Source organism: Schistocerca americana, unplaced genomic scaffold (assembly GCF_021461395.2).
Source record: "Schistocerca americana isolate TAMUIC-IGC-003095 unplaced genomic scaffold, iqSchAmer2.1 HiC_scaffold_180, whole genome shotgun sequence".
NCBI classification, from domain to species: domain Eukaryota; kingdom Metazoa; phylum Arthropoda; class Insecta; order Orthoptera; family Acrididae; genus Schistocerca; species Schistocerca americana.
Genome location: NW_025725885.1, coordinates 201116 through 228173, shown reverse-complemented (window position 1 = coordinate 228173; position 27058 = coordinate 201116). Strand labels below are relative to the sequence as shown.

General features: G+C 55.0%; 66 non-coding genes across 66 annotated transcripts; 13 read left to right on the top strand and 53 right to left on the bottom strand.

The window, feature by feature from the left end:
* Positions 1–191: 191 nt before the first annotated feature.
* Positions 192–262, bottom strand: Trnag-gcc. Its single transcript has one exon. It is a non-coding gene; the product is annotated as a tRNA-Gly (tRNA).
* Positions 263–603: 341 nt separating this feature from the next.
* Trnag-ucc lies at positions 604–675 on the top strand. Its single transcript has one exon. It is a non-coding gene; the product is annotated as a tRNA-Gly (tRNA).
* Positions 676–1256: 581 nt separating this feature from the next.
* On the bottom strand, positions 1257–1330 carry Trnai-aau. Its single transcript has one exon. It is a non-coding gene; the product is annotated as a tRNA-Ile (tRNA).
* Positions 1331–1528: 198 nt separating this feature from the next.
* On the bottom strand, positions 1529–1600 carry Trnae-uuc. Its single transcript has one exon. It is a non-coding gene; the product is annotated as a tRNA-Glu (tRNA).
* Positions 1601–1865: 265 nt separating this feature from the next.
* On the bottom strand, positions 1866–1938 carry Trnam-cau. Its single transcript has one exon. It is a non-coding gene; the product is annotated as a tRNA-Met (tRNA).
* A 293-nt stretch (positions 1939–2231) lies between these two features.
* Trnag-gcc lies at positions 2232–2302 on the bottom strand. Its single transcript has one exon. It is a non-coding gene; the product is annotated as a tRNA-Gly (tRNA).
* A 341-nt stretch (positions 2303–2643) lies between these two features.
* Trnag-ucc lies at positions 2644–2715 on the top strand. The gene has a single exon. It is a non-coding gene; the product is annotated as a tRNA-Gly (tRNA).
* Positions 2716–3296: 581 nt separating this feature from the next.
* Positions 3297–3370, bottom strand: Trnai-aau. The gene has a single exon. It is a non-coding gene; the product is annotated as a tRNA-Ile (tRNA).
* Positions 3371–3568: 198 nt separating this feature from the next.
* On the bottom strand, positions 3569–3640 carry Trnae-uuc. The gene has a single exon. It is a non-coding gene; the product is annotated as a tRNA-Glu (tRNA).
* A 265-nt stretch (positions 3641–3905) lies between these two features.
* On the bottom strand, positions 3906–3978 carry Trnam-cau. Its single transcript has one exon. It is a non-coding gene; the product is annotated as a tRNA-Met (tRNA).
* A 293-nt stretch (positions 3979–4271) lies between these two features.
* Positions 4272–4342, bottom strand: Trnag-gcc. Its single transcript has one exon. It is a non-coding gene; the product is annotated as a tRNA-Gly (tRNA).
* Positions 4343–4683: 341 nt separating this feature from the next.
* On the top strand, positions 4684–4755 carry Trnag-ucc. The gene has a single exon. It is a non-coding gene; the product is annotated as a tRNA-Gly (tRNA).
* Positions 4756–5336: 581 nt separating this feature from the next.
* Trnai-aau lies at positions 5337–5410 on the bottom strand. The gene has a single exon. It is a non-coding gene; the product is annotated as a tRNA-Ile (tRNA).
* A 198-nt stretch (positions 5411–5608) lies between these two features.
* Trnae-uuc lies at positions 5609–5680 on the bottom strand. Its single transcript has one exon. It is a non-coding gene; the product is annotated as a tRNA-Glu (tRNA).
* A 265-nt stretch (positions 5681–5945) lies between these two features.
* Trnam-cau lies at positions 5946–6018 on the bottom strand. The gene has a single exon. It is a non-coding gene; the product is annotated as a tRNA-Met (tRNA).
* A 293-nt stretch (positions 6019–6311) lies between these two features.
* Trnag-gcc lies at positions 6312–6382 on the bottom strand. The gene has a single exon. It is a non-coding gene; the product is annotated as a tRNA-Gly (tRNA).
* Positions 6383–6723: 341 nt separating this feature from the next.
* Positions 6724–6795, top strand: Trnag-ucc. The gene has a single exon. It is a non-coding gene; the product is annotated as a tRNA-Gly (tRNA).
* A 581-nt stretch (positions 6796–7376) lies between these two features.
* On the bottom strand, positions 7377–7450 carry Trnai-aau. The gene has a single exon. It is a non-coding gene; the product is annotated as a tRNA-Ile (tRNA).
* A 198-nt stretch (positions 7451–7648) lies between these two features.
* Positions 7649–7720, bottom strand: Trnae-uuc. The gene has a single exon. It is a non-coding gene; the product is annotated as a tRNA-Glu (tRNA).
* A 265-nt stretch (positions 7721–7985) lies between these two features.
* On the bottom strand, positions 7986–8058 carry Trnam-cau. Its single transcript has one exon. It is a non-coding gene; the product is annotated as a tRNA-Met (tRNA).
* A 293-nt stretch (positions 8059–8351) lies between these two features.
* On the bottom strand, positions 8352–8422 carry Trnag-gcc. Its single transcript has one exon. It is a non-coding gene; the product is annotated as a tRNA-Gly (tRNA).
* A 341-nt stretch (positions 8423–8763) lies between these two features.
* On the top strand, positions 8764–8835 carry Trnag-ucc. The gene has a single exon. It is a non-coding gene; the product is annotated as a tRNA-Gly (tRNA).
* A 581-nt stretch (positions 8836–9416) lies between these two features.
* Positions 9417–9490, bottom strand: Trnai-aau. Its single transcript has one exon. It is a non-coding gene; the product is annotated as a tRNA-Ile (tRNA).
* Positions 9491–9688: 198 nt separating this feature from the next.
* On the bottom strand, positions 9689–9760 carry Trnae-uuc. Its single transcript has one exon. It is a non-coding gene; the product is annotated as a tRNA-Glu (tRNA).
* Positions 9761–10025: 265 nt separating this feature from the next.
* Positions 10026–10098, bottom strand: Trnam-cau. The gene has a single exon. It is a non-coding gene; the product is annotated as a tRNA-Met (tRNA).
* Positions 10099–10391: 293 nt separating this feature from the next.
* Trnag-gcc lies at positions 10392–10462 on the bottom strand. The gene has a single exon. It is a non-coding gene; the product is annotated as a tRNA-Gly (tRNA).
* Positions 10463–10803: 341 nt separating this feature from the next.
* Positions 10804–10875, top strand: Trnag-ucc. Its single transcript has one exon. It is a non-coding gene; the product is annotated as a tRNA-Gly (tRNA).
* A 581-nt stretch (positions 10876–11456) lies between these two features.
* Positions 11457–11530, bottom strand: Trnai-aau. The gene has a single exon. It is a non-coding gene; the product is annotated as a tRNA-Ile (tRNA).
* Positions 11531–11728: 198 nt separating this feature from the next.
* On the bottom strand, positions 11729–11800 carry Trnae-uuc. Its single transcript has one exon. It is a non-coding gene; the product is annotated as a tRNA-Glu (tRNA).
* Positions 11801–12065: 265 nt separating this feature from the next.
* Positions 12066–12138, bottom strand: Trnam-cau. The gene has a single exon. It is a non-coding gene; the product is annotated as a tRNA-Met (tRNA).
* Positions 12139–12431: 293 nt separating this feature from the next.
* Positions 12432–12502, bottom strand: Trnag-gcc. The gene has a single exon. It is a non-coding gene; the product is annotated as a tRNA-Gly (tRNA).
* Positions 12503–12843: 341 nt separating this feature from the next.
* On the top strand, positions 12844–12915 carry Trnag-ucc. The gene has a single exon. It is a non-coding gene; the product is annotated as a tRNA-Gly (tRNA).
* Positions 12916–13496: 581 nt separating this feature from the next.
* Positions 13497–13570, bottom strand: Trnai-aau. Its single transcript has one exon. It is a non-coding gene; the product is annotated as a tRNA-Ile (tRNA).
* Positions 13571–13768: 198 nt separating this feature from the next.
* On the bottom strand, positions 13769–13840 carry Trnae-uuc. The gene has a single exon. It is a non-coding gene; the product is annotated as a tRNA-Glu (tRNA).
* Positions 13841–14105: 265 nt separating this feature from the next.
* Positions 14106–14178, bottom strand: Trnam-cau. The gene has a single exon. It is a non-coding gene; the product is annotated as a tRNA-Met (tRNA).
* A 293-nt stretch (positions 14179–14471) lies between these two features.
* Positions 14472–14542, bottom strand: Trnag-gcc. Its single transcript has one exon. It is a non-coding gene; the product is annotated as a tRNA-Gly (tRNA).
* A 341-nt stretch (positions 14543–14883) lies between these two features.
* On the top strand, positions 14884–14955 carry Trnag-ucc. Its single transcript has one exon. It is a non-coding gene; the product is annotated as a tRNA-Gly (tRNA).
* Positions 14956–15536: 581 nt separating this feature from the next.
* Positions 15537–15610, bottom strand: Trnai-aau. Its single transcript has one exon. It is a non-coding gene; the product is annotated as a tRNA-Ile (tRNA).
* Positions 15611–15808: 198 nt separating this feature from the next.
* On the bottom strand, positions 15809–15880 carry Trnae-uuc. Its single transcript has one exon. It is a non-coding gene; the product is annotated as a tRNA-Glu (tRNA).
* Positions 15881–16145: 265 nt separating this feature from the next.
* Positions 16146–16218, bottom strand: Trnam-cau. The gene has a single exon. It is a non-coding gene; the product is annotated as a tRNA-Met (tRNA).
* A 293-nt stretch (positions 16219–16511) lies between these two features.
* On the bottom strand, positions 16512–16582 carry Trnag-gcc. Its single transcript has one exon. It is a non-coding gene; the product is annotated as a tRNA-Gly (tRNA).
* A 341-nt stretch (positions 16583–16923) lies between these two features.
* Trnag-ucc lies at positions 16924–16995 on the top strand. The gene has a single exon. It is a non-coding gene; the product is annotated as a tRNA-Gly (tRNA).
* A 581-nt stretch (positions 16996–17576) lies between these two features.
* Positions 17577–17650, bottom strand: Trnai-aau. Its single transcript has one exon. It is a non-coding gene; the product is annotated as a tRNA-Ile (tRNA).
* Positions 17651–17848: 198 nt separating this feature from the next.
* Trnae-uuc lies at positions 17849–17920 on the bottom strand. Its single transcript has one exon. It is a non-coding gene; the product is annotated as a tRNA-Glu (tRNA).
* A 265-nt stretch (positions 17921–18185) lies between these two features.
* On the bottom strand, positions 18186–18258 carry Trnam-cau. The gene has a single exon. It is a non-coding gene; the product is annotated as a tRNA-Met (tRNA).
* A 293-nt stretch (positions 18259–18551) lies between these two features.
* Positions 18552–18622, bottom strand: Trnag-gcc. The gene has a single exon. It is a non-coding gene; the product is annotated as a tRNA-Gly (tRNA).
* Positions 18623–18963: 341 nt separating this feature from the next.
* Positions 18964–19035, top strand: Trnag-ucc. The gene has a single exon. It is a non-coding gene; the product is annotated as a tRNA-Gly (tRNA).
* Positions 19036–19616: 581 nt separating this feature from the next.
* Positions 19617–19690, bottom strand: Trnai-aau. Its single transcript has one exon. It is a non-coding gene; the product is annotated as a tRNA-Ile (tRNA).
* Positions 19691–19888: 198 nt separating this feature from the next.
* Positions 19889–19960, bottom strand: Trnae-uuc. The gene has a single exon. It is a non-coding gene; the product is annotated as a tRNA-Glu (tRNA).
* Positions 19961–20225: 265 nt separating this feature from the next.
* Positions 20226–20298, bottom strand: Trnam-cau. The gene has a single exon. It is a non-coding gene; the product is annotated as a tRNA-Met (tRNA).
* Positions 20299–20591: 293 nt separating this feature from the next.
* On the bottom strand, positions 20592–20662 carry Trnag-gcc. Its single transcript has one exon. It is a non-coding gene; the product is annotated as a tRNA-Gly (tRNA).
* Positions 20663–21003: 341 nt separating this feature from the next.
* On the top strand, positions 21004–21075 carry Trnag-ucc. Its single transcript has one exon. It is a non-coding gene; the product is annotated as a tRNA-Gly (tRNA).
* Positions 21076–21656: 581 nt separating this feature from the next.
* Positions 21657–21730, bottom strand: Trnai-aau. Its single transcript has one exon. It is a non-coding gene; the product is annotated as a tRNA-Ile (tRNA).
* Positions 21731–21928: 198 nt separating this feature from the next.
* Positions 21929–22000, bottom strand: Trnae-uuc. Its single transcript has one exon. It is a non-coding gene; the product is annotated as a tRNA-Glu (tRNA).
* A 265-nt stretch (positions 22001–22265) lies between these two features.
* Positions 22266–22338, bottom strand: Trnam-cau. The gene has a single exon. It is a non-coding gene; the product is annotated as a tRNA-Met (tRNA).
* A 293-nt stretch (positions 22339–22631) lies between these two features.
* On the bottom strand, positions 22632–22702 carry Trnag-gcc. Its single transcript has one exon. It is a non-coding gene; the product is annotated as a tRNA-Gly (tRNA).
* A 341-nt stretch (positions 22703–23043) lies between these two features.
* Positions 23044–23115, top strand: Trnag-ucc. The gene has a single exon. It is a non-coding gene; the product is annotated as a tRNA-Gly (tRNA).
* A 581-nt stretch (positions 23116–23696) lies between these two features.
* Trnai-aau lies at positions 23697–23770 on the bottom strand. The gene has a single exon. It is a non-coding gene; the product is annotated as a tRNA-Ile (tRNA).
* A 198-nt stretch (positions 23771–23968) lies between these two features.
* Positions 23969–24040, bottom strand: Trnae-uuc. Its single transcript has one exon. It is a non-coding gene; the product is annotated as a tRNA-Glu (tRNA).
* A 265-nt stretch (positions 24041–24305) lies between these two features.
* Positions 24306–24378, bottom strand: Trnam-cau. Its single transcript has one exon. It is a non-coding gene; the product is annotated as a tRNA-Met (tRNA).
* A 293-nt stretch (positions 24379–24671) lies between these two features.
* On the bottom strand, positions 24672–24742 carry Trnag-gcc. The gene has a single exon. It is a non-coding gene; the product is annotated as a tRNA-Gly (tRNA).
* Positions 24743–25083: 341 nt separating this feature from the next.
* On the top strand, positions 25084–25155 carry Trnag-ucc. Its single transcript has one exon. It is a non-coding gene; the product is annotated as a tRNA-Gly (tRNA).
* Positions 25156–25736: 581 nt separating this feature from the next.
* On the bottom strand, positions 25737–25810 carry Trnai-aau. Its single transcript has one exon. It is a non-coding gene; the product is annotated as a tRNA-Ile (tRNA).
* A 198-nt stretch (positions 25811–26008) lies between these two features.
* Trnae-uuc lies at positions 26009–26080 on the bottom strand. Its single transcript has one exon. It is a non-coding gene; the product is annotated as a tRNA-Glu (tRNA).
* Positions 26081–26345: 265 nt separating this feature from the next.
* Trnam-cau lies at positions 26346–26418 on the bottom strand. Its single transcript has one exon. It is a non-coding gene; the product is annotated as a tRNA-Met (tRNA).
* Positions 26419–26711: 293 nt separating this feature from the next.
* Trnag-gcc lies at positions 26712–26782 on the bottom strand. Its single transcript has one exon. It is a non-coding gene; the product is annotated as a tRNA-Gly (tRNA).
* Positions 26783–27058: the final 276 nt, after the last annotated feature.

The following is a 27058-nucleotide window of genomic DNA, read 5'->3' as shown; positions in this document are numbered from 1 at the left end:
CGGCGCGGCAGGCAACTTGCGATGCTAGGCCGACGCCAGTATGTACAATAGCACGCAGGAGTCCAAACGAGCAGTCGTCCGCGCTGCATGATTGGTTCTTTCCACACGGAATCCCGCGGTTCATTCTCATGGCTCACGCAGTTCGAGTGCGAAAGACACGCAGCACCCCTACCGGAGAAAAAACAAAGTGATGCATCGGCCGGGAATCGAACCCGGGCCGCCCGCGTGGCAGGCGAGCATTCTACCACTGAACCACCGATGCTCGGGCCGGCGGTACCTTCACGCTGCTTCCCGAGCAGGTGTCTCAAGGGAAAGTGGGACTGCCGTCAAGCGCCGTAGCATTCTGTGGAGAAGATGCTGCAGACGCTGAATCCTGCACTGCGCTGCTTAAAGATGCCGCCAGAACGCGGTCCTCTGCGTACTCTTGCGTCGCCGGCGCCGACTCTTGCCAAAGGATGCGAAATGTGCGCGGATACGCTGTCCGAATGCGTCTGGATGTGCTCTCCTAGCCTGCCTCGAAATGCGCCTGCCGGGTACGATCACCTTCGGCCGCTGCCGACAGGCGGGAAGCCGACTCAGCGCGGTGGCGGGGCGCTCGCTTGTGCGGTGGTGGTGTAATGGTCAGCATAGTTGCCTTCCAAGCAGTTGATCCGGGTTCGATTCCCGGCCACCGCAGCAGGCTTTTAATTTCGCCTATGAGTACTTTTGCCACGCGCTCTTAAACTATTGTTTTTTCGCCCTCTTACTCGCTGCATACCAGCCCTTAGTGTGTCTCGACTTGTCTCGACTTTGCTCAGCTGACGCGAGAGCTGACGCTCTCAAATCGGCCTATATCAAAACGACAAGCACGAGAAACGACTGAGAGAGGTAAGGAGAGGCGAGGCGATGGACACACAGCACGCCCCCTTCATTTCACGGTGGCGTCTCCCTGACCGAATCGGGCTGTAGCTCCGAAAACAATGGAGAAACAAAAATAGGAAGTAAAACTGCCAATAGTGCCCTGTGTTCCCATGCGCTCACCCGCCCAAGTACTGACAAGGGCCAAAGTTGTTACGCATCGGCAATCGGACATTTTCTTTCATTTTCTCTAACCAGTGTATTCAAGATATTATGGCCATTGCCGAGCGAATGCTGTAGTGCTTCCCCACGAGTCGGGTTCGGATCCTCTGTCAACTTCCACGCAGGGTGATGATCATTTGGTCATCACACTCGCCAGCTGAAATCGGCGCTGCCTTTTCGCAGTAGTAAAAGAGTAGTGGCCCGTGGGGGGATCGAACCCACGACCTTCGCGTTATTAGCACGACGCTCTAACCAACTGAGCTAACGGGCCTCGGCAGATGCAGTTGCTCAGCCCTACGCTGGAATCAGCTGGCATGAAGCCATACACCATTCCTACGGTCGTCGTGTGTCTGCTTCCCTAGTCTATATTCTGCTGACGGTCACGAAACAGTAGCTATATTGCGAGCAGGACGGGAAACGGCCGCTCGGACAGCTCAAACTTGTCACGATTCGTGTGGAAAAAATCCCGTTCCGGTACCGGGAATCGAACCCGGGCCTCCTGGGTGAAAGCCAGGTATCCTAGCCACTAGACCACACCGGATGCGGCCGTTTCATTCGCCCGTTCGTACGGTCGCTTGTCGCATTGTCGCTCTCTTTGCGAGCATCTTTGCACATACTGACTGGCAAGGCGCGCACCTCAAACGTCGCAGAGCAATGCTTTTGGCTTCATGCTCTGCTGGGAGAAGAGGAAAAGGGAAGCTGTATGTAAACATTTTCCCGCTGAAGCGTTGAAACGTTGTGGATAACAAACAAGAAATAAGTTGGCGCCCTAGCAACAGCACCACCATCAGTCACAGAAAATTAGATGCCCCGGGTGAGGATCGAACTCACGACCTTAAGATTATGAGACTTACGCGCTGCCTACTGCGCTACCGAGGCAGGCGATCGTTACACTTTCTGGGATCTTGGTAAGTACCGAATACAAGTGGTAGAGAGTCTGCACTCCCTGGCTCATTTTTTCTGTTGCTACACGTGCATTCACGGCGCGGCAGGCAACTTGCGATGCTAGGCCGACGCCAGTATGTACAATAGCACGCAGGAGTCCAAACGAGCAGTCGTCCGCGCTGCATGATTGGTTCTTTCCACACGGAATCCCGCGGTTCATTCTCATGGCTCACGCAGTTCGAGTGCGAAAGACACGCAGCACCCCTACCGGAGAAAAAACAAAGTGATGCATCGGCCGGGAATCGAACCCGGGCCGCCCGCGTGGCAGGCGAGCATTCTACCACTGAACCACCGATGCTCGGGCCGGCGGTACCTTCACGCTGCTTCCCGAGCAGGTGTCTCAAGGGAAAGTGGGACTGCCGTCAAGCGCCGTAGCATTCTGTGGAGAAGATGCTGCAGACGCTGAATCCTGCACTGCGCTGCTTAAAGATGCCGCCAGAACGCGGTCCTCTGCGTACTCTTGCGTCGCCGGCGCCGACTCTTGCCAAAGGATGCGAAATGTGCGCGGATACGCTGTCCGAATGCGTCTGGATGTGCTCCCCTAGCCTGCCTCGAAATGCGCCTGCCGGGTACGATCACCTTCGGCCGCTGCCGACAGGCGGGAAGCCGACTCAGCGCGGTGGCGGGGCGCTCGCTTGTGCGGTGGTGGTGTAATGGTCAGCATAGTTGCCTTCCAAGCAGTTGATCCGGGTTCGATTCCCGGCCACCGCAGCAGGCTTTTAATTTCGCCTATGAGTACTTTTGCCACGCGCTCTTAAACTATTGTTTTTTCGCCCTCTTACTCGCTGCATACCAGCCCTTAGTGTGTCTCGACTTGTCTCGACTTTGCTCAGCTGACGCGAGAGCTGACGCTCTCAAATCGGCCTATATCAAAACGACAAGCACGAGAAACGACTGAGAGAGGTAAGGAGAGGCGAGGCGATGGACACACAGCACGCCCCCTTCATTTCACGGTGGCGTCTCCCTGACCGAATCGGGCTGTAGCTCCGAAAACAATGGAGAAACAAAAATAGGAAGTAAAACTGCCAATAGTGCCCTGTGTTCCCATGCGCTCACCCGCCCAAGTACTGACAAGGGCCAAAGTTGTTACGCATCGGCAATCGGACATTTTCTTTCATTTTCTCTAACCAGTGTATTCAAGATATTATGGCCATTGCCGAGCGAATGCTGTAGTGCTTCCCCACGAGTCGGGTTCGGATCCTCTGTCAACTTCCACGCAGGGTGATGATCATTTGGTCATCACACTCGCCAGCTGAAATCGGCGCTGCCTTTTCGCAGTAGTAAAAGAGTAGTGGCCCGTGGGGGGATCGAACCCACGACCTTCGCGTTATTAGCACGACGCTCTAACCAACTGAGCTAACGGGCCTCGGCAGATGCAGTTGCTCAGCCCTACGCTGGAATCAGCTGGCATGAAGCCATACACCATTCCTACGGTCGTCGTGTGTCTGCTTCCCTAGTCTATATTCTGCTGACGGTCACGAAACAGTAGCTATATTGCGAGCAGGACGGGAAACGGCCGCTCGGACAGCTCAAACTTGTCACGATTCGTGTGGAAAAAATTCCGTTCCGGTACCGGGAATCGAACCCGGGCCTCCTGGGTGAAAGCCAGGTATCCTAGCCACTAGACCACACCGGATGCGGCCGTTTCATTCGCCCGTTCGTACGGTCGCTTGTCGCATTGTCGCTCTCTTTGCGAGCATCTTTGCACATACTGACTGGCAAGGCGCGCACCTCAAACGTCGCAGAGCAATGCTTTTGGCTTCATGCTCTGCTGGGAGAAGAGGAAAAGGGAAGCTGTATGTAAACATTTTCCCGCTGAAGCGTTGAAACGTTGTGGATAACAAACAAGAAATAAGTTGGCGCCCTAGCAACAGCACCACCATCAGTCACAGAAAATTAGATGCCCCGGGTGAGGATCGAACTCACGACCTTAAGATTATGAGACTTACGCGCTGCCTACTGCGCTACCGAGGCAGGCGATCGTTACACTTTCTGGGATCTTGGTAAGTACCGAATACAAGTGGTAGAGAGTCTGCACTCCCTGGCTCATTTTTTCTGTTGCTACACGTGCATTCACGGCGCGGCAGGCAACTTGCGATGCTAGGCCGACGCCAGTATGTACAATAGCACGCAGGAGTCCAAACGAGCAGTCGTCCGCGCTGCATGATTGGTTCTTTCCACACGGAATCCCGCGGTTCATTCTCATGGCTCACGCAGTTCGAGTGCGAAAGACACGCAGCACCCCTACCGGAGAAAAAACAAAGTGATGCATCGGCCGGGAATCGAACCCGGGCCGCCCGCGTGGCAGGCGAGCATTCTACCACTGAACCACCGATGCTCGGGCCGGCGGTACCTTCACGCTGCTTCCCGAGCAGGTGTCTCAAGGGAAAGTGGGACTGCCGTCAAGCGCCGTAGCATTCTGTGGAGAAGATGCTGCAGACGCTGAATCCTGCACTGCGCTGCTTAAAGATGCCGCCAGAACGCGGTCCTCTGCGTACTCTTGCGTCGCCGGCGCCGACTCTTGCCAAAGGATGCGAAATGTGCGCGGATACGCTGTCCGAATGCGTCTGGATGTGCTCCCCTAGCCTGCCTCGAAATGCGCCTGCCGGGTACGATCACCTTCGGCCGCTGCCGACAGGCGGGAAGCCGACTCAGCGCGGTGGCGGGGCGCTCGCTTGTGCGGTGGTGGTGTAATGGTCAGCATAGTTGCCTTCCAAGCAGTTGATCCGGGTTCGATTCCCGGCCACCGCAGCAGGCTTTTAATTTCGCCTATGAGTACTTTTGCCACGCGCTCTTAAACTATTGTTTTTTCGCCCTCTTACTCGCTGCATACCAGCCCTTAGTGTGTCTCGACTTGTCTCGACTTTGCTCAGCTGACGCGAGAGCTGACGCTCTCAAATCGGCCTATATCAAAACGACAAGCACGAGAAACGACTGAGAGAGGTAAGGAGAGGCGAGGCGATGGACACACAGCACGCCCCCTTCATTTCACGGTGGCGTCTCCCTGACCGAATCGGGCTGTAGCTCCGAAAACAATGGAGAAACAAAAATAGGAAGTAAAACTGCCAATAGTGCCCTGTGTTCCCATGCGCTCACCCGCCCAAGTACTGACAAGGGCCAAAGTTGTTACGCATCGGCAATCGGACATTTTCTTTCATTTTCTCTAACCAGTGTATTCAAGATATTATGGCCATTGCCGAGCGAATGCTGTAGTGCTTCCCCACGAGTCGGGTTCGGATCCTCTGTCAACTTCCACGCAGGGTGATGATCATTTGGTCATCACACTCGCCAGCTGAAATCGGCGCTGCCTTTTCGCAGTAGTAAAAGAGTAGTGGCCCGTGGGGGGATCGAACCCACGACCTTCGCGTTATTAGCACGACGCTCTAACCAACTGAGCTAACGGGCCTCGGCAGATGCCGTTGCTCAGCCCTACGCTGGAATCAGCTGGCATGAAGCCATACACCATTCCTACGGTCGTCGTGTGTCTGCTTCCCTAGTCTATATTCTGCTGACGGTCACGAAACAGTAGCTATATTGCGAGCAGGACGGGAAACGGCCGCTCGGACAGCTCAAACTTGTCACGATTCGTGTGGAAAAAATCCCGTTCCGGTACCGGGAATCGAACCCGGGCCTCCTGGGTGAAAGCCAGGTATCCTAGCCACTAGACCACACCGGATGCGGCCGTTTCATTCGCCCGTTCGTACGGTCGCTTGTCGCATTGTCGCTCTCTTTGCGAGCATCTTTGCACATACTGACTGGCAAGGCGCGCACCTCAAACGTCGCAGAGCAATGCTTTTGGCTTCATGCTCTGCTGGGAGAAGAGGAAAAGGGAAGCTGTATGTAAACATTTTCCCGCTGAAGCGTTGAAACGTTGTGGATAACAAACAAGAAATAAGTTGGCGCCCTAGCAACAGCACCACCATCAGTCACAGAAAATTAGATGCCCCGGGTGAGGATCGAACTCACGACCTTAAGATTATGAGACTTACGCGCTGCCTACTGCGCTACCGAGGCAGGCGATCGTTACACTTTCTGGGATCTTGGTAAGTACCGAATACAAGTGGTAGAGAGTCTGCACTCCCTGGCTCATTTTTTCTGTTGCTACACGTGCATTCACGGCGCGGCAGGCAACTTGCGATGCTAGGCCGACGCCAGTATGTACAATAGCACGCAGGAGTCCAAACGAGCAGTCGTCCGCGCTGCATGATTGGTTCTTTCCACACGGAATCCCGCGGTTCATTCTCATGGCTCACGCAGTTCGAGTGCGAAAGACACGCAGCACCCCTACCGGAGAAAAAACAAAATGATGCATCGGCCGGGAATCGAACCCGGGCCGCCCGCGTGGCAGGCGAGCATTCTACCACTGAACCACCGATGCTCGGGCCGGCGGTACCTTCACGCTGCTTCCCGAGCAGGTGTCTCAAGGGAAAGTGGGACTGCCGTCAAGCGCCGTAGCATTCTGTGGAGAAGATGCTGCAGACGCTGAATCCTGCACTGCGCTGCTTAAAGATGCCGCCAGAACGCGGTCCTCTGCGTACTCTTGCGTCGCCGGCGCCGACTCTTGCCAAAGGATGCGAAATGTGCGCGGATACGCTGTCCGAATGCGTCTGGATGTGCTCCCCTAGCCTGCCTCGAAATGCGCCTGCCGGGTACGATCACCTTCGGCCGCTGCCGACAGGCGGGAAGCCGACTCAGCGCGGTGGCGGGGCGCTCGCTTGTGCGGTGGTGGTGTAATGGTCAGCATAGTTGCCTTCCAAGCAGTTGATCCGGGTTCGATTCCCGGCCACCGCAGCAGGCTTTTAATTTCGCCTATGAGTACTTTTGCCACGCGCTCTTAAACTATTGTTTTTTCGCCCTCTTACTCGCTGCATACCAGCCCTTAGTGTGTCTCGACTTGTCTCGACTTTGCTCAGCTGACGCGAGAGCTGACGCTCTCAAATCGGCCTATATCAAAACGACAAGCACGAGAAACGACTGAGAGAGGTAAGGAGAGGCGAGGCGATGGACACACAGCACGCCCCCTTCATTTCACGGTGGCGTCTCCCTGACCGAATCGGGCTGTAGCTCCGAAAACAATGGAGAAACAAAAATAGGAAGTAAAACTGCCAATAGTGCCCTGTGTTCCCATGCGCTCACCCGCCCAAGTACTGACAAGGGCCAAAGTTGTTACGCATCGGCAATCGGACATTTTCTTTCATTTTCTCTAACCAGTGTATTCAAGATATTATGGCCATTGCCGAGCGAATGCTGTAGTGCTTCCCCACGAGTCGGGTTCGGATCCTCTGTCAACTTCCACGCAGGGTGATGATCATTTGGTCATCACACTCGCCAGCTGAAATCGGCGCTGCCTTTTCGCAGTAGTAAAAGAGTAGTGGCCCGTGGGGGGATCGAACCCACGACCTTCGCGTTATTAGCACGACGCTCTAACCAACTGAGCTAACGGGCCTCGGCAGATGCAGTTGCTCAGCCCTACGCTGGAATCAGCTGGCATGAAGCCATACACCATTCCTACGGTCGTCGTGTGTCTGCTTCCCTAGTCTATATTCTGCTGACGGTCACGAAACAGTAGCTATATTGCGAGCAGGACGGGAAACGGCCGCTCGGACAGCTCAAACTTGTCACGATTCGTGTGGAAAAAATCCCGTTCCGGTACCGGGAATCGAACCCGGGCCTCCTGGGTGAAAGCCAGGTATCCTAGCCACTAGACCACACCGGATGCGGCCGTTTCATTCGCCCGTTCGTACGGTCGCTTGTCGCATTGTCGCTCTCTTTGCGAGCATCTTTGCACATACTGACTGGCAAGGCGCGCACCTCAAACGTCGCAGAGCAATGCTTTTGGCTTCATGCTCTGCTGGGAGAAGAGGAAAAGGGAAGCTGTATGTAAACATTTTCCCGCTGAAGCGTTGAAACGTTGTGGATAACAAACAAGAAATAAGTTGGCGCCCTAGCAACAGCACCACCATCAGTCACAGAAAATTAGATGCCCCGGGTGAGGATCGAACTCACGACCTTAAGATTATGAGACTTACGCGCTGCCTACTGCGCTACCGAGGCAGGCGATCGTTACACTTTCTGGGATCTTGGTAAGTACCGAATACAAGTGGTAGAGAGTCTGCACTCCCTGGCTCATTTTTTCTGTTGCTACACGTGCATTCACGGCGCGGCAGGCAACTTGCGATGCTAGGCCGACGCCAGTATGTACAATAGCACGCAGGAGTCCAAACGAGCAGTCGTCCGCGCTGCATGATTGGTTCTTTCCACACGGAATCCCGCGGTTCATTCTCATGGCTCACGCAGTTCGAGTGCGAAAGACACGCAGCACCCCTACCGGAGAAAAAACAAAATGATGCATCGGCCGGGAATCGAACCCGGGCCGCCCGCGTGGCAGGCGAGCATTCTACCACTGAACCACCGATGCTCGGGCCGGCGGTACCTTCACGCTGCTTCCCGAGCAGGTGTCTCAAGGGAAAGTGGGACTGCCGTCAAGCGCCGTAGCATTCTGTGGAGAAGATGCTGCAGACGCTGAATCCTGCACTGCGCTGCTTAAAGATGCCGCCAGAACGCGGTCCTCTGCGTACTCTTGCGTCGCCGGCGCCGACTCTTGCCAAAGGATGCGAAATGTGCGCGGATACGCTGTCCGAATGCGTCTGGATGTGCTCCCCTAGCCTGCCTCGAAATGCGCCTGCCGGGTACGATCACCTTCGGCCGCTGCCGACAGGCGGGAAGCCGACTCAGCGCGGTGGCGGGGCGCTCGCTTGTGCGGTGGTGGTGTAATGGTCAGCATAGTTGCCTTCCAAGCAGTTGATCCGGGTTCGATTCCCGGCCACCGCAGCAGGCTTTTAATTTCGCCTATGAGTACTTTTGCCACGCGCTCTTAAACTATTGTTTTTTCGCCCTCTTACTCGCTGCATACCAGCCCTTAGTGTGTCTCGACTTGTCTCGACTTTGCTCAGCTGACGCGAGAGCTGACGCTCTCAAATCGGCCTATATCAAAACGACAAGCACGAGAAACGACTGAGAGAGGTAAGGAGAGGCGAGGCGATGGACACACAGCACGCCCCCTTCATTTCACGGTGGCGTCTCCCTGACCGAATCGGGCTGTAGCTCCGAAAACAATGGAGAAACAAAAATAGGAAGTAAAACTGCCAATAGTGCCCTGTGTTCCCATGCGCTCACCCGCCCAAGTACTGACAAGGGCCAAAGTTGTTACGCATCGGCAATCGGACATTTTCTTTCATTTTCTCTAACCAGTGTATTCAAGATATTATGGCCATTGCCGAGCGAATGCTGTAGTGCTTCCCCACGAGTCGGGTTCGGATCCTCTGTCAACTTCCACGCAGGGTGATGATCATTTGGTCATCACACTCGCCAGCTGAAATCGGCGCTGCCTTTTCGCAGTAGTAAAAGAGTAGTGGCCCGTGGGGGGATCGAACCCACGACCTTCGCGTTATTAGCACGACGCTCTAACCAACTGAGCTAACGGGCCTCGGCAGATGCAGTTGCTCAGCCCTACGCTGGAATCAGCTGGCATGAAGCCATACACCATTCCTACGGTCGTCGTGTGTCTGCTTCCCTAGTCTATATTCTGCTGACGGTCACGAAACAGTAGCTATATTGCGAGCAGGACGGGAAACGGCCGCTCGGACAGCTCAAACTTGTCACGATTCGTGTGGAAAAAATCCCGTTCCGGTACCGGGAATCGAACCCGGGCCTCCTGGGTGAAAGCCAGGTATCCTAGCCACTAGACCACACCGGATGCGGCCGTTTCATTCGCCCGTTCGTACGGTCGCTTGTCGCATTGTCGCTCTCTTTGCGAGCATCTTTGCACATACTGACTGGCAAGGCGCGCACCTCAAACGTCGCAGAGCAATGCTTTTGGCTTCATGCTCTGCTGGGAGAAGAGGAAAAGGGAAGCTGTATGTAAACATTTTCCCGCTGAAGCGTTGAAACGTTGTGGATAACAAACAAGAAATAAGTTGGCGCCCTAGCAACAGCACCACCATCAGTCACAGAAAATTAGATGCCCCGGGTGAGGATCGAACTCACGACCTTAAGATTATGAGACTTACGCGCTGCCTACTGCGCTACCGAGGCAGGCGATCGTTACACTTTCTGGGATCTTGGTAAGTACCGAATACAAGTGGTAGAGAGTCTGCACTCCCTGGCTCATTTTTTCTGTTGCTACACGTGCATTCACGGCGCGGCAGGCAACTTGCGATGCTAGGCCGACGCCAGTATGTACAATAGCACGCAGGAGTCCAAACGAGCAGTCGTCCGCGCTGCATGATTGGTTCTTTCCACACGGAATCCCGCGGTTCATTCTCATGGCTCACGCAGTTCGAGTGCGAAAGACACGCAGCACCCCTACCGGAGAAAAAACAAAATGATGCATCGGCCGGGAATCGAACCCGGGCCGCCCGCGTGGCAGGCGAGCATTCTACCACTGAACCACCGATGCTCGGGCCGGCGGTACCTTCACGCTGCTTCCCGAGCAGGTGTCTCAAGGGAAAGTGGGACTGCCGTCAAGCGCCGTAGCATTCTGTGGAGAAGATGCTGCAGACGCTGAATCCTGCACTGCGCTGCTTAAAGATGCCGCCAGAACGCGGTCCTCTGCGTACTCTTGCGTCGCCGGCGCCGACTCTTGCCAAAGGATGCGAAATGTGCGCGGATACGCTGTCCGAATGCGTCTGGATGTGCTCCCCTAGCCTGCCTCGAAATGCGCCTGCCGGGTACGATCACCTTCGGCCGCTGCCGACAGGCGGGAAGCCGACTCAGCGCGGTGGCGGGGCGCTCGCTTGTGCGGTGGTGGTGTAATGGTCAGCATAGTTGCCTTCCAAGCAGTTGATCCGGGTTCGATTCCCGGCCACCGCAGCAGGCTTTTAATTTCGCCTATGAGTACTTTTGCCACGCGCTCTTAAACTATTGTTTTTTCGCCCTCTTACTCGCTGCATACCAGCCCTTAGTGTGTCTCGACTTGTCTCGACTTTGCTCAGCTGACGCGAGAGCTGACGCTCTCAAATCGGCCTATATCAAAACGACAAGCACGAGAAACGACTGAGAGAGGTAAGGAGAGGCGAGGCGATGGACACACAGCACGCCCCCTTCATTTCACGGTGGCGTCTCCCTGACCGAATCGGGCTGTAGCTCCGAAAACAATGGAGAAACAAAAATAGGAAGTAAAACTGCCAATAGTGCCCTGTGTTCCCATGCGCTCACCCGCCCAAGTACTGACAAGGGCCAAAGTTGTTACGCATCGGCAATCGGACATTTTCTTTCATTTTCTCTAACCAGTGTATTCAAGATATTATGGCCATTGCCGAGCGAATGCTGTAGTGCTTCCCCACGAGTCGGGTTCGGATCCTCTGTCAACTTCCACGCAGGGTGATGATCATTTGGTCATCACACTCGCCAGCTGAAATCGGCGCTGCCTTTTCGCAGTAGTAAAAGAGTAGTGGCCCGTGGGGAGATCGAACCCACGACCTTCGCGTTATTAGCACGACGCTCTAACCAACTGAGCTAACGGGCCTCGGCAGATGCAGTTGCTCAGCCCTACGCTGGAATCAGCTGGCATGAAGCCATACACCATTCCTACGGTCGTCGTGTGTCTGCTTCCCTAGTCTATATTCTGCTGACGGTCACGAAACAGTAGCTATATTGCGAGCAGGACGGGAAACGGCCGCTCGGACAGCTCAAACTTGTCACGATTCGTGTGGAAAAAATTCCGTTCCGGTACCGGGAATCGAACCCGGGCCTCCTGGGTGAAAGCCAGGTATCCTAGCCACTAGACCACACCGGATGCGGCCGTTTCATTCGCCCGTTCGTACGGTCGCTTGTCGCATTGTCGCTCTCTTTGCGAGCATCTTTGCACATACTGACTGGCAAGGCGCGCACCTCAAACGTCGCAGAGCAATGCTTTTGGCTTCATGCTCTGCTGGGAGAAGAGGAAAAGGGAAGCTGTATGTAAACATTTTCCCGCTGAAGCGTTGAAACGTTGTGGATAACAAACAAGAAATAAGTTGGCGCCCTAGCAACAGCACCACCATCAGTCACAGAAAATTAGATGCCCCGGGTGAGGATCGAACTCACGACCTTAAGATTATGAGACTTACGCGCTGCCTACTGCGCTACCGAGGCAGGCGATCGTTACACTTTCTGGAATCTTGGTAAGTACCGAATACAAGTGGTAGAGAGTCTGCACTCCCTGGCTCATTTTTTCTGTTGCTACACGTGCATTCACGGCGCGGCAGGCAACTTGCGATGCTAGGCCGACGCCAGTATGTACAATAGCACGCAGGAGTCCAAACGAGCAGTCGTCCGCGCTGCATGATTGGTTCTTTCCACACGGAATCCCGCGGTTCATTCTCATGGCTCACGCAGTTCGAGTGCGAAAGACACGCAGCACCCCTACCGGAGAAAAAACAAAATGATGCATCGGCCGGGAATCGAACCCGGGCCGCCCGCGTGGCAGGCGAGCATTCTACCACTGAACCACCGATGCTCGGGCCGGCGGTACCTTCACGCTGCTTCCCGAGCAGGTGTCTCAAGGGAAAGTGGGACTGCCGTCAAGCGCCGTAGCATTCTGTGGAGAAGATGCTGCAGACGCTGAATCCTGCACTGCGCTGCTTAAAGATGCCGCCAGAACGCGGTCCTCTGCGTACTCTTGCGTCGCCGGCGCCGACTCTTGCCAAAGGATGCGAAATGTGCGCGGATACGCTGTCCGAATGCGTCTGGATGTGCTCCCCTAGCCTGCCTCGAAATGCGCCTGCCGGGTACGATCACCTTCGGCCGCTGCCGACAGGCGGGAAGCCGACTCAGCGCGGTGGCGGGGCGCTCGCTTGTGCGGTGGTGGTGTAATGGTCAGCATAGTTGCCTTCCAAGCAGTTGATCCGGGTTCGATTCCCGGCCACCGCAGCAGGCTTTTAATTTCGCCTATGAGTACTTTTGCCACGCGCTCTTAAACTATTGTTTTTTCGCCCTCTTACTCGCTGCATACCAGCCCTTAGTGTGTCTCGACTTGTCTCGACTTTGCTCAGCTGACGCGAGAGCTGACGCTCTCAAATCGGCCTATATCAAAACGACAAGCACGAGAAACGACTGAGAGAGGTAAGGAGAGGCGAGGCGATGGACACACAGCACGCCCCCTTCATTTCACGGTGGCGTCTCCCTGACCGAATCGGGCTGTAGCTCCGAAAACAATGGAGAAACAAAAATAGGAAGTAAAACTGCCAATAGTGCCCTGTGTTCCCATGCGCTCACCCGCCCAAGTACTGACAAGGGCCAAAGTTGTTACGCATCGGCAATCGGACATTTTCTTTCATTTTCTCTAACCAGTGTATTCAAGATATTATGGCCATTGCCGAGCGAATGCTGTAGTGCTTCCCCACGAGTCGGGTTCGGATCCTCTGTCAACTTCCACGCAGGGTGATGATCATTTGGTCATCACACTCGCCAGCTGAAATCGGCGCTGCCTTTTCGCAGTAGTAAAAGAGTAGTGGCCCGTGGGGGGATCGAACCCACGACCTTCGCGTTATTAGCACGACGCTCTAACCAACTGAGCTAACGGGCCTCGGCAGATGCAGTTGCTCAGCCCTACGCTGGAATCAGCTGGCATGAAGCCATACACCATTCCTACGGTCGTCGTGTGTCTGCTTCCCTAGTCTATATTCTGCTGACGGTCACGAAACAGTAGCTATATTGCGAGCAGGACGGGAAACGGCCGCTCGGACAGCTCAAACTTGTCACGATTCGTGTGGAAAAAATTCCGTTCCGGTACCGCGAATCGAACCCGGGCCTCCTGGGTGAAAGCCAGGTATCCTAGCCACTAGACCACACCGGATGCGGCCGTTTCATTCGCCCGTTCGTACGGTCGCTTGTCGCATTGTCGCTCTCTTTGCGAGCATCTTTGCACATACTGACTGGCAAGGCGCGCACCTCAAACGTCGCAGAGCAATGCTTTTGGCTTCATGCTCTGCTGGGAGAAGAGGAAAAGGGAAGCTGTATGTAAACATTTTCCCGCTGAAGCGTTGAAACGTTGTGGATAACAAACAAGAAATAAGTTGGCGCCCTAGCAACAGCACCACCATCAGTCACAGAAAATTAGATGCCCCGGGTGAGGATCGAACTCACGACCTTAAGATTATGAGACTTACGCGCTGCCTACTGCGCTACCGAGGCAGGCGATCGTTACACTTTCTGGAATCTTGGTAAGTACCGAATACAAGTGGTAGAGAGTCTGCACTCCCTGGCTCATTTTTTCTGTTGCTACACGTGCATTCACGGCGCGGCAGGCAACTTGCGATGCTAGGCCGACGCCAGTATGTACAATAGCACGCAGGAGTCCAAACGAGCAGTCGTCCGCGCTGCATGATTGGTTCTTTCCACACGGAATCCCGCGGTTCATTCTCATGGCTCACGCAGTTCGAGTGCGAAAGACACGCAGCACCCCTACCGGAGAAAAAACAAAATGATGCATCGGCCGGGAATCGAACCCGGGCCGCCCGCGTGGCAGGCGAGCATTCTACCACTGAACCACCGATGCTCGGGCCGGCGGTACCTTCACGCTGCTTCCCGAGCAGGTGTCTCAAGGGAAAGTGGGACTGCCGTCAAGCGCCGTAGCATTCTGTGGAGAAGATGCTGCAGACGCTGAATCCTGCACTGCGCTGCTTAAAGATGCCGCCAGAACGCGGTCCTCTGCGTACTCTTGCGTCGCCGGCGCCGACTCTTGCCAAAGGATGCGAAATGTGCGCGGATACGCTGTCCGAATGCGTCTGGATGTGCTCCCCTAGCCTGCCTCGAAATGCGCCTGCCGGGTACGATCACCTTCGGCCGCTGCCGACAGGCGGGAAGCCGACTCAGCGCGGTGGCGGGGCGCTCGCTTGTGCGGTGGTGGTGTAATGGTCAGCATAGTTGCCTTCCAAGCAGTTGATCCGGGTTCGATTCCCGGCCACCGCAGCAGGCTTTTAATTTCGCCTATGAGTACTTTTGCCACGCGCTCTTAAACTATTGTTTTTTCGCCCTCTTACTCGCTGCATACCAGCCCTTAGTGTGTCTCGACTTGTCTCGACTTTGCTCAGCTGACGCGAGAGCTGACGCTCTCAAATCGGCCTATATCAAAACGACAAGCACGAGAAACGACTGAGAGAGGTAAGGAGAGGCGAGGCGATGGACACACAGCACGCCCCCTTCATTTCACGGTGGCGTCTCCCTGACCGAATCGGGCTGTAGCTCCGAAAACAATGGAGAAACAAAAATAGGAAGTAAAACTGCCAATAGTGCCCTGTGTTCCCATGCGCTCACCCGCCCAAGTACTGACAAGGGCCAAAGTTGTTACGCATCGGCAATCGGACATTTTCTTTCATTTTCTCTAACCAGTGTATTCAAGATATTATGGCCATTGCCGAGCGAATGCTGTAGTGCTTCCCCACGAGTCGGGTTCGGATCCTCTGTCAACTTCCACGCAGGGTGATGATCATTTGGTCATCACACTCGCCAGCTGAAATCGGCGCTGCCTTTTCGCAGTAGTAAAAGAGTAGTGGCCCGTGGGGGGATCGAACCCACGACCTTCGCGTTATTAGCACGACGCTCTAACCAACTGAGCTAACGGGCCTCGGCAGATGCAGTTGCTCAGCCCTACGCTGGAATCAGCTGGCATGAAGCCATACACCATTCCTACGGTCGTCGTGTGTCTGCTTCCCTAGTCTATATTCTGCTGACGGTCACGAAACAGTAGCTATATTGCGAGCAGGACGGGAAACGGCCGCTCGGACAGCTCAAACTTGTCACGATTCGTGTGGAAAAAATCCAGTTCCGGTACCGGGAATCGAACCCGGGCCTCCTGGGTGAAACCCAGGTATCCTAGCCACTAGACCACACCGGATGCGGCCGTTTCATTCGCCCGTTCGTACGGTCGCTTGTCGCATTGTCGCTCTCTTTGCGAGCATCTTTGCACATACTGACTGGCAAGGCGCGCACCTCAAACGTCGCAGAGCAATGCTTTTGGCTTCATGCTCTGCTGGGAGAAGAGGAAAAGGGAAGCTGTATGTAAACATTTTCCCGCTGAAGCGTTGAAACGTTGTGGATAACAAACAAGAAATAAGTTGGCGCCCTAGCAACAGCACCACCATCAGTCACAGAAAATTAGATGCCCCGGGTGAGGATCGAACTCACGACCTTAAGATTATGAGACTTACGCGCTGCCTACTGCGCTACCGAGGCAGGCGATCGTTACACTTTCTGGAATCTTGGTAAGTACCGAATACAAGTGGTAGAGAGTCTGCACTCCCTGGCTCATTTTTTCTGTTGCTACACGTGCATTCACGGCGCGGCAGGCAACTTGCGATGCTAGGCCGACGCCAGTATGTACAATAGCACGCAGGAGTCCAAACGAGCAGTCGTCCGCGCTGCATGATTGGTTCTTTCCACACGGAATCCCGCGGTTCATTCTCATGGCTCACGCAGTTCGAGTGCGAAAGACACGCAGCACCCCTACCGGAGAAAAAACAAAATGATGCATCGGCCGGGAATCGAACCCGGGCCGCCCGCGTGGCAGGCGAGCATTCTACCACTGAACCACCGATGCTCGGGCCGGCGGTACCTTCACGCTGCTTCCCGAGCAGGTGTCTCAAGGGAAAGTGGGACTGCCGTCAAGCGCCGTAGCATTCTGTGGAGAAGATGCTGCAGACGCTGAATCCTGCACTGCGCTGCTTAAAGATGCCGCCAGAACGCGGTCCTCTGCGTACTCTTGCGTCGCCGGCGCCGACTCTTGCCAAAGGATGCGAAATGTGCGCGGATACGCTGTCCGAATGCGTCTGGATGTGCTCCCCTAGCCTGCCTCGAAATGCGCCTGCCGGGTACGATCACCTTCGGCCGCTGCCGACAGGCGGGAAGCCGACTCAGCGCGGTGGCGGGGCGCTCGCTTGTGCGGTGGTGGTGTAATGGTCAGCATAGTTGCCTTCCAAGCAGTTGATCCGGGTTCGATTCCCGGCCACCGCAGCAGGCTTTTAATTTCGCCTATGAGTACTTTTGCCACGCGCTCTTAAACTATTGTTTTTTCGCCCTCTTACTCGCTGCATACCAGCCCTTAGTGTGTCTCGACTTGTCTCGACTTTGCTCAGCTGACGCGAGAGCTGACGCTCTCAAATCGGCCTATATCAAAACGACAAGCACGAGAAACGACTGAGAGAGGTAAGGAGAGGCGAGGCGATGGACACACAGCACGCCCCCTTCATTTCACGGTGGCGTCTCCCTGACCGAATCGGGCTGTAGCTCCGAAAACAATGGAGAAACAAAAATAGGAAGTAAAACTGCCAATAGTGCCCTGTGTTCCCATGCGCTCACCCGCCCAAGTACTGACAAGGGCCAAAGTTGTTACGCATCGGCAATCGGACATTTTCTTTCATTTTCTCTAACCAGTGTATTCAAGATATTATGGCCATTGCCGAGCGAATGCTGTAGTGCTTCCCCACGAGTCGGGTTCGGATCCTCTGTCAACTTCCACGCAGGGTGATGATCATTTGGTCATCACACTCGCCAGCTGAAATCGGCGCTGCCTTTTCGCAGTAGTAAAAGAGTAGTGGCCCGTGGGGGGATCGAACCCACGACCTTCGCGTTATTAGCACGACGCTCTAACCAACTGAGCTAACGGGCCTCGGCAGATGCAGTTGCTCAGCCCTACGCTGGAATCAGCTGGCATGAAGCCATACACCATTCCTACGGTCGTCGTGTGTCTGCTTCCCTAGTCTATATTCTGCTGACGGTCACGAAACAGTAGCTATATTGCGAGCAGGACGGGAAACGGCCGCTCGGACAGCTCAAACTTGTCACGATTCGTGTGGAAAAAATTCCGTTCCGGTACCGCGAATCGAACCCGGGCCTCCTGGGTGAAAGCCAGGTATCCTAGCCACTAGACCACACCGGATGCGGCCGTTTCATTCGCCCGTTCGTACGGTCGCTTGTCGCATTGTCGCTCTCTTTGCGAGCATCTTTGCACATACTGACTGGCAAGGCGCGCACCTCAAACGTCGCAGAGCAATGCTTTTGGCTTCATGCTCTGCTGGGAGAAGAGGAAAAGGGAAGCTGTATGTAAACATTTTCCCGCTGAAGCGTTGAAACGTTGTGGATAACAAACAAGAAATAAGTTGGCGCCCTAGCAACAGCACCACCATCAGTCACAGAAAATTAGATGCCCCGGGTGAGGATCGAACTCACGACCTTAAGATTATGAGACTTACGCGCTGCCTACTGCGCTACCGAGGCAGGCGATCGTTACACTTTCTGGAATCTTGGTAAGTACCGAATACAAGTGGTAGAGAGTCTGCACTCCCTGGCTCATTTTTTCTGTTGCTACACGTGCATTCACGGCGCGGCAGGCAACTTGCGATGCTAGGCCGACGCCAGTATGTACAATAGCACGCAGGAGTCCAAACGAGCAGTCGTCCGCGCTGCATGATTGGTTCTTTCCACACGGAATCCCGCGGTTCATTCTCATGGCTCACGCAGTTCGAGTGCGAAAGACACGCAGCACCCCTACCGGAGAAAAAACAAAATGATGCATCGGCCGGGAATCGAACCCGGGCCGCCCGCGTGGCAGGCGAGCATTCTACCACTGAACCACCGATGCTCGGGCCGGCGGTACCTTCACGCTGCTTCCCGAGCAGGTGTCTCAAGGGAAAGTGGGACTGCCGTCAAGCGCCGTAGCATTCTGTGGAGAAGATGCTGCAGACGCTGAATCCTGCACTGCGCTGCTTAAAGATGCCGCCAGAACGCGGTCCTCTGCGTACTCTTGCGTCGCCGGCGCCGACTCTTGCCAAAGGATGCGAAATGTGCGCGGATACGCTGTCCGAATGCGTCTGGATGTGCTCCCCTAGCCTGCCTCGAAATGCGCCTGCCGGGTACGATCACCTTCGGCCGCTGCCGACAGGCGGGAAGCCGACTCAGCGCGGTGGCGGGGCGCTCGCTTGTGCGGTGGTGGTGTAATGGTCAGCATAGTTGCCTTCCAAGCAGTTGATCCGGGTTCGATTCCCGGCCACCGCAGCAGGCTTTTAATTTCGCCTATGAGTACTTTTGCCACGCGCTCTTAAACTATTGTTTTTTCGCCCTCTTACTCGCTGCATACCAGCCCTTAGTGTGTCTCGACTTGTCTCGACTTTGCTCAGCTGACGCGAGAGCTGACGCTCTCAAATCGGCCTATATCAAAACGACAAGCACGAGAAACGACTGAGAGAGGTAAGGAGAGGCGAGGCGATGGACACACAGCACGCCCCCTTCATTTCACGGTGGCGTCTCCCTGACCGAATCGGGCTGTAGCTCCGAAAACAATGGAGAAACAAAAATAGGAAGTAAAACTGCCAATAGTGCCCTGTGTTCCCATGCGCTCACCCGCCCAAGTACTGACAAGGGCCAAAGTTGTTACGCATCGGCAATCGGACATTTTCTTTCATTTTCTCTAACCAGTGTATTCAAGATATTATGGCCATTGCCGAGCGAATGCTGTAGTGCTTCCCCACGAGTCGGGTTCGGATCCTCTGTCAACTTCCACGCAGGGTGATGATCATTTGGTCATCACACTCGCCAGCTGAAATCGGCGCTGCCTTTTCGCAGTAGTAAAAGAGTAGTGGCCCGTGGGGGGATCGAACCCACGACCTTCGCGTTATTAGCACGACGCTCTAACCAACTGAGCTAACGGGCCTCGGCAGATGCAGTTGCTCAGCCCTACGCTGGAATCAGCTGGCATGAAGCCATACACCATTCCTACGGTCGTCGTGTGTCTGCTTCCCTAGTCTATATTCTGCTGACGGTCACGAAACAGTAGCTATATTGCGAGCAGGACGGGAAACGGCCGCTCGGACAGCTCAAACTTGTCACGATTCGTGTGGAAAAAATCCAGTTCCGGTACCGGGAATCGAACCCGGGCCTCCTGGGTGAAACCCAGGTATCCTAGCCACTAGACCACACCGGATGCGGCCGTTTCATTCGCCCGTTCGTACGGTCGCTTGTCGCATTGTCGCTCTCTTTGCGAGCATCTTTGCACATACTGACTGGCAAGGCGCGCACCTCAAACGTCGCAGAGCAATGCTTTTGGCTTCATGCTCTGCTGGGAGAAGAGGAAAAGGGAAGCTGTATGTAAACATTTTCCCGCTGAAGCGTTGAAACGTTGTGGATAACAAACAAGAAATAAGTTGGCGCCCTAGCAACAGCACCACCATCAGTCACAGAAAATTAGATGCCCCGGGTGAGGATCGAACTCACGACCTTAAGATTATGAGACTTACGCGCTGCCTACTGCGCTACCGAGGCAGGCGATCGTTACACTTTCTGGAATCTTGGTAAGTACCGAATACAAGTGGTAGAGAGTCTGCACTCCCTGGCTCATTTTTTCTGTTGCTACACGTGCATTCACGGCGCGGCAGGCAACTTGCGATGCTAGGCCGACGCCAGTATGTACAATAGCACGCAGGAGTCCAAACGAGCAGTCGTCCGCGCTGCATGATTGGTTCTTTCCACACGGAATCCCGCGGTTCATTCTCATGGCTCACGCAGTTCGAGTGCGAAAGACACGCAGCACCCCTACCGGAGAAAAAACAAAATGATGCATCGGCCGGGAATCGAACCCGGGCCGCCCGCGTGGCAGGCGAGCATTCTACCACTGAACCACCGATGCTCGGGCCGGCGGTACCTTCACGCTGCTTCCCGAGCAGGTGTCTCAAGGGAAAGTGGGACTGCCGTCAAGCGCCGTAGCATTCTGTGGAGAAGATGCTGCAGACGCTGAATCCTGCACTGCGCTGCTTAAAGATGCCGCCAGAACGCGGTCCTCTGCGTACTCTTGCGTCGCCGGCGCCGACTCTTGCCAAAGGATGCGAAATGTGCGCGGATACGCTGTCCGAATGCGTCTGGATGTGCTCCCCTAGCCTGCCTCGAAATGCGCCTGCCGGGTACGATCACCTTCGGCCGCTGCCGACAGGCGGGAAGCCGACTCAGCGCGGTGGCGGGGCGCTCGCTTGTGCGGTAGTGGTGTAATGGTCAGCATAGTTGCCTTCCAAGCAGTTGATCCGGGTTCGATTCCCGGCCACCGCAGCAGGCTTTTAATTTCGCCTATGAGTACTTTTGCCACGCGCTCTTAAACTATTGTTTTTTCGCCCTCTTACTCGCTGCATACCAGCCCTTAGTGTGTCTCGACTTGTCTCGACTTTGCTCAGCTGACGCGAGAGCTGACGCTCTCAAATCGGCCTATATCAAAACGACAAGCACGAGAAACGACTGAGAGAGGTAAGGAGAGGCGAGGCGATGGACACACAGCACGCCCCCTTCATTTCACGGTGGCGTCTCCCTGACCGAATCGGGCTGTAGCTCCGAAAACAATGGAGAAACAAAAATAGGAAGTAAAACTGCCAATAGTGCCCTGTGTTCCCATGCGCTCACCCGCCCAAGTACTGACAAGGGCCAAAGTTGTTACGCATCGGCAATCGGACATTTTCTTTCATTTTCTCTAACCAGTGTATTCAAGATATTATGGCCATTGCCGAGCGAATGCTGTAGTGCTTCCCCACGAGTCGGGTTCGGATCCTCTGTCAACTTCCACGCAGGGTGATGATCATTTGGTCATCACACTCGCCAGCTGAAATCGGCGCTGCCTTTTCGCAGTAGTAAAAGAGTAGTGGCCCGTGGGGGGATCGAACCCACGACCTTCGCGTTATTAGCACGACGCTCTAACCAACTGAGCTAACGGGCCTCGGCAGATGCAGTTGCTCAGCCCTACGCTGGAATCAGCTGGCATGAAGCCATACACCATTCCTACGGTCGTCGTGTGTCTGCTTCCCTAGTCTATATTCTGCTGACGGTCACGAAACAGTAGCTATATTGCGAGCAGGACGGGAAACGGCCGCTCGGACAGCTCAAACTTGTCACGATTCGTGTGGAAAAAATCCCGTTCCGGTACCGGGAATCGAACCCGGGCCTCCTGGGTGAAAGCCAGGTATCCTAGCCACTAGACCACACCGGATGCGGCCGTTTCATTCGCCCGTTCGTACGGTCGCTTGTCGCATTGTCGCTCTCTTTGCGAGCATCTTTGCACATACTGACTGGCAAGGCGCGCACCTCAAACGTCGCAGAGCAATGCTTTTGGCTTCATGCTCTGCTGGGAGAAGAGGAAAAGGGAAGCTGTATGTAAACATTTTCCCGCTGAAGCGTTGAAACGTTGTGGATAACAAACAAGAAATAAGTTGGCGCCCTAGCAACAGCACCACCATCAGTCACAGAAAATTAGATGCCCCGGGTGAGGATCGAACTCACGACCTTAAGATTATGAGACTTACGCGCTGCCTACTGCGCTACCGAGGCAGGCGATCGTTACACTTTCTGGGATCTTGGTAAGTACCGAATACAAGTGGTAGAGAGTCTGCACTCCCTGGCTCATTTTTTCTGTTGCTACACGTGCATTCACGGCGCGGCAGGCAACTTGCGATGCTAGGCCGACGCCAGTATGTACAATAGCACGCAGGAGTCCAAACGAGCAGTCGTCCGCGCTGCATGATTGGTTCTTTCCACACGGAATCCCGCGGTTCATTCTCATGGCTCACGCAGTTCGAGTGCGAAAGACACGCAGCACCCCTACCGGAGAAAAAACAAAATGATGCATCGGCCGGGAATCGAACCCGGGCCGCCCGCGTGGCAGGCGAGCATTCTACCACTGAACCACCGATGCTCGGGCCGGCGGTACCTTCACGCTGCTTCCCGAGCAGGTGTCTCAAGGGAAAGTGGGACTGCCGTCAAGCGCCGTAGCATTCTGTGGAGAAGATGCTGCAGACGCTGAATCCTGCACTGCGCTGCTTAAAGATGCCGCCAGAACGCGGTCCTCTGCGTACTCTTGCGTCGCCGGCGCCGACTCTTGCCAAAGGATGCGAAATGTGCGCGGATACGCTGTCCGAATGCGTCTGGATGTGCTCCCCTAGCCTGCCTCGAAATGCGCCTGCCGGGTACGATCACCTTCGGCCGCTGCCGACAGGCGGGAAGCCGACTCAGCGCGGTGGCGGGGCGCTCGCTTGTGCGGTGGTGGTGTAATGGTCAGCATAGTTGCCTTCCAAGCAGTTGATCCGGGTTCGATTCCCGGCCACCGCAGCAGGCTTTTAATTTCGCCTATGAGTACTTTTGCCACGCGCTCTTAAACTATTGTTTTTTCGCCCTCTTACTCGCTGCATACCAGCCCTTAGTGTGTCTCGACTTGTCTCGACTTTGCTCAGCTGACGCGAGAGCTGACGCTCTCAAATCGGCCTATATCAAAACGACAAGCACGAGAAACGACTGAGAGAGGTAAGGAGAGGCGAGGCGATGGACACACAGCACGCCCCCTTCATTTCACGGTGGCGTCTCCCTGACCGAATCGGGCTGTAGCTCCGAAAACAATGGAGAAACAAAAATAGGAAGTAAAACTGCCAATAGTGCCCTGTGTTCCCATGCGCTCACCCGCCCAAGTACTGACAAGGGCCAAAGTTGTTACGCATCGGCAATCGGACATTTTCTTTCATTTTCTCTAACCAGTGTATTCAAGATATTATGGCCATTGCCGAGCGAATGCTGTAGTGCTTCCCCACGAGTCGGGTTCGGATCCTCTGTCAACTTCCACGCAGGGTGATGATCATTTGGTCATCACACTCGCCAGCTGAAATCGGCGCTGCCTTTTCGCAGTAGTAAAAGAGTAGTGGCCCGTGGGGGGATCGAACCCACGACCTTCGCGTTATTAGCACGACGCTCTAACCAACTGAGCTAACGGGCCTCGGCAGATGCAGTTGCTCAGCCCTACGCTGGAATCAGCTGGCATGAAGCCATACACCATTCCTACGGTCGTCGTGTGTCTGCTTCCCTAGTCTATATTCTGCTGACGGTCACGAAACAGTAGCTATATTGCGAGCAGGACGGGAAACGGCCGCTCGGACAGCTCAAACTTGTCACGATTCGTGTGGAAAAAATCCAGTTCCGGTACCGGGAATCGAACCCGGGCCTCCTGGGTGAAACCCAGGTATCCTAGCCACTAGACCACACCGGATGCGGCCGTTTCATTCGCCCGTTCGTACGGTCGCTTGTCGCATTGTCGCTCTCTTTGCGAGCATCTTTGCACATACTGACTGGCAAGGCGCGCACCTCAAACGTCGCAGAGCAATGCTTTTGGCTTCATGCTCTGCTGGGAGAAGAGGAAAAGGGAAGCTGTATGTAAACATTTTCCCGCTGAAGCGTTGAAACGTTGTGGATAACAAACAAGAAATAAGTTGGCGCCCTAGCAACAGCACCACCATCAGTCACAGAAAATTAGATGCCCCGGGTGAGGATCGAACTCACGACCTTAAGATTATGAGACTTACGCGCTGCCTACTGCGCTACCGAGGCAGGCGATCGTTACACTTTCTGGAATCTTGGTAAGTACCGAATACAAGTGGTAGAGAGTCTGCACTCCCTGGCTCATTTTTTCTGTTGCTACACGTGCATTCACGGCGCGGCAGGCAACTTGCGATGCTAGGCCGACGCCAGTATGTACAATAGCACGCAGGAGTCCAAACGAGCAGTCGTCCGCGCTGCATGATTGGTTCTTTCCACACGGAATCCCGCGGTTCATTCTCATGGCTCACGCAGTTCGAGTGCGAAAGACACGCAGCACCCCTACCGGAGAAAAAACAAAATGATGCATCGGCCGGGAATCGAACCCGGGCCGCCCGCGTGGCAGGCGAGCATTCTACCACTGAACCACCGATGCTCGGGCCGGCGGTACCTTCACGCTGCTTCCCGAGCAGGTGTCTCAAGGGAAAGTGGGACTGCCGTCAAGCGCCGTAGCATTCTGTGGAGAAGATGCTGCAGACGCTGAATCCTGCACTGCGCTGCTTAAAGATGCCGCCAGAACGCGGTCCTCTGCGTACTCTTGCGTCGCCGGCGCCGACTCTTGCCAAAGGATGCGAAATGTGCGCGGATACGCTGTCCGAATGCGTCTGGATGTGCTCCCCTAGCCTGCCTCGAAATGCGCCTGCCGGGTACGATCACCTTCGGCCGCTGCCGACAGGCGGGAAGCCGACTCAGCGCGGTGGCGGGGCGCTCGCTTGTGCGGTGGTGGTGTAATGGTCAGCATAGTTGCCTTCCAAGCAGTTGATCCGGGTTCGATTCCCGGCCACCGCAGCAGGCTTTTAATTTCGCCTATGAGTACTTTTGCCACGCGCTCTTAAACTATTGTTTTTTCGCCCTCTTACTCGCTGCATACCAGCCCTTAGTGTGTCTCGACTTGTCTCGACTTTGCTCAGCTGACGCGAGAGCTGACGCTCTCAAATCGGCCTATATCAAAACGACAAGCACGAGAAACGACTGAGAGAGGTAAGGAGAGGCGAGGCGATGGACACACAGCACGCCCCCTTCATTTCACGGTGGCGTCTCCCTGACCGAATCGGGCTGTAGCTCCGAAAACAATGGAGAAACAAAAATAGGAAGTAAAACTGCCAATAGTGCCCTGTGTTCCCATGCGCTCACCCGCCCAAGTACTGACAAGGGCCAAAGTTGTTACGCATCGGCAATCGGACATTTTCTTTCATTTTCTCTAACCAGTGTATTCAAGATATTATGGCCATTGCCGAGCGAATGCTGTAGTGCTTCCCCACGAGTCGGGTTCGGATCCTCTGTCAACTTCCACGCAGGGTGATGATCATTTGGTCATCACACTCGCCAGCTGAAATCGGCGCTGCCTTTTCGCAGTAGTAAAAGAGTAGTGGCCCGTGGGGGGATCGAACCCACGACCTTCGCGTTATTAGCACGACGCTCTAACCAACTGAGCTAACGGGCCTCGGCAGATGCAGTTGCTCAGCCCTACGCTGGAATCAGCTGGCATGAAGCCATACACCATTCCTACGGTCGTCGTGTGTCTGCTTCCCTAGTCTATATTCTGCTGACGGTCACGAAACAGTAGCTATATTGCGAGCAGGACGGGAAACGGCCGCTCGGACAGCTCAAACTTGTCACGATTCGTGTGGAAAAAATCCAGTTCCGGTACCGGGAATCGAACCCGGGCCTCCTGGGTGAAACCCAGGTATCCTAGCCACTAGACCACACCGGATGCGGCCGTTTCATTCGCCCGTTCGTACGGTCGCTTGTCGCATTGTCGCTCTCTTTGCGAGCATCTTTGCACATACTGACTGGCAAGGCGCGCACCTCAAACGTCGCAGAGCAATGCTTTTGGCTTCATGCTCTGCTGGGAGAAGAGGAAAAGGGAAGCTGTATGTAAACATTTTCCCGCTGAAGCGTTGAAACGTTGTGGATAACAAACAAGAAATAAGTTGGCGCCCTAGCAACAGCACCACCATCAGTCACAGAAAATTAGATGCCCCGGGTGAGGATCGAACTCACGACCTTAAGATTATGAGACTTACGCGCTGCCTACTGCGCTACCGAGGCAGGCGATCGTTACACTTTCTGGAATCTTGGTAAGTACCGAATACAAGTGGTAGAGAGTCTGCACTCCCTGGCTCATTTTTTCTGTTGCTACACGTGCATTCACGGCGCGGCAGGCAACTTGCGATGCTAGGCCGACGCCAGTATGTACAATAGCACGCAGGAGTCCAAACGAGCAGTCGTCCGCGCTGCATGATTGGTTCTTTCCACACGGAATCCCGCGGTTCATTCTCATGGCTCACGCAGTTCGAGTGCGAAAGACACGCAGCACCCCTACCGGAGAAAAAACAAAATGATGCATCGGCCGGGAATCGAACCCGGGCCGCCCGCGTGGCAGGCGAGCATTCTACCACTGAACCACCGATGCTCGGGCCGGCGGTACCTTCACGCTGCTTCCCGAGCAGGTGTCTCAAGGGAAAGTGGGACTGCCGTCAAGCGCCGTAGCATTCTGTGGAGAAGATGCTGCAGACGCTGAATCCTGCACTGCGCTGCTTAAAGATGCCGCCAGAACGCGGTCCTCTGCGTACTCTTGCGTCGCCGGCGCCGACTCTTGCCAAAGGATGCGAAATGTGCGCGGATACGCTGTCCGAATGCGTCTGGATGTGCTCCCCTAGCCTGCCTCGAAATGCGCCTGCCGGGTACG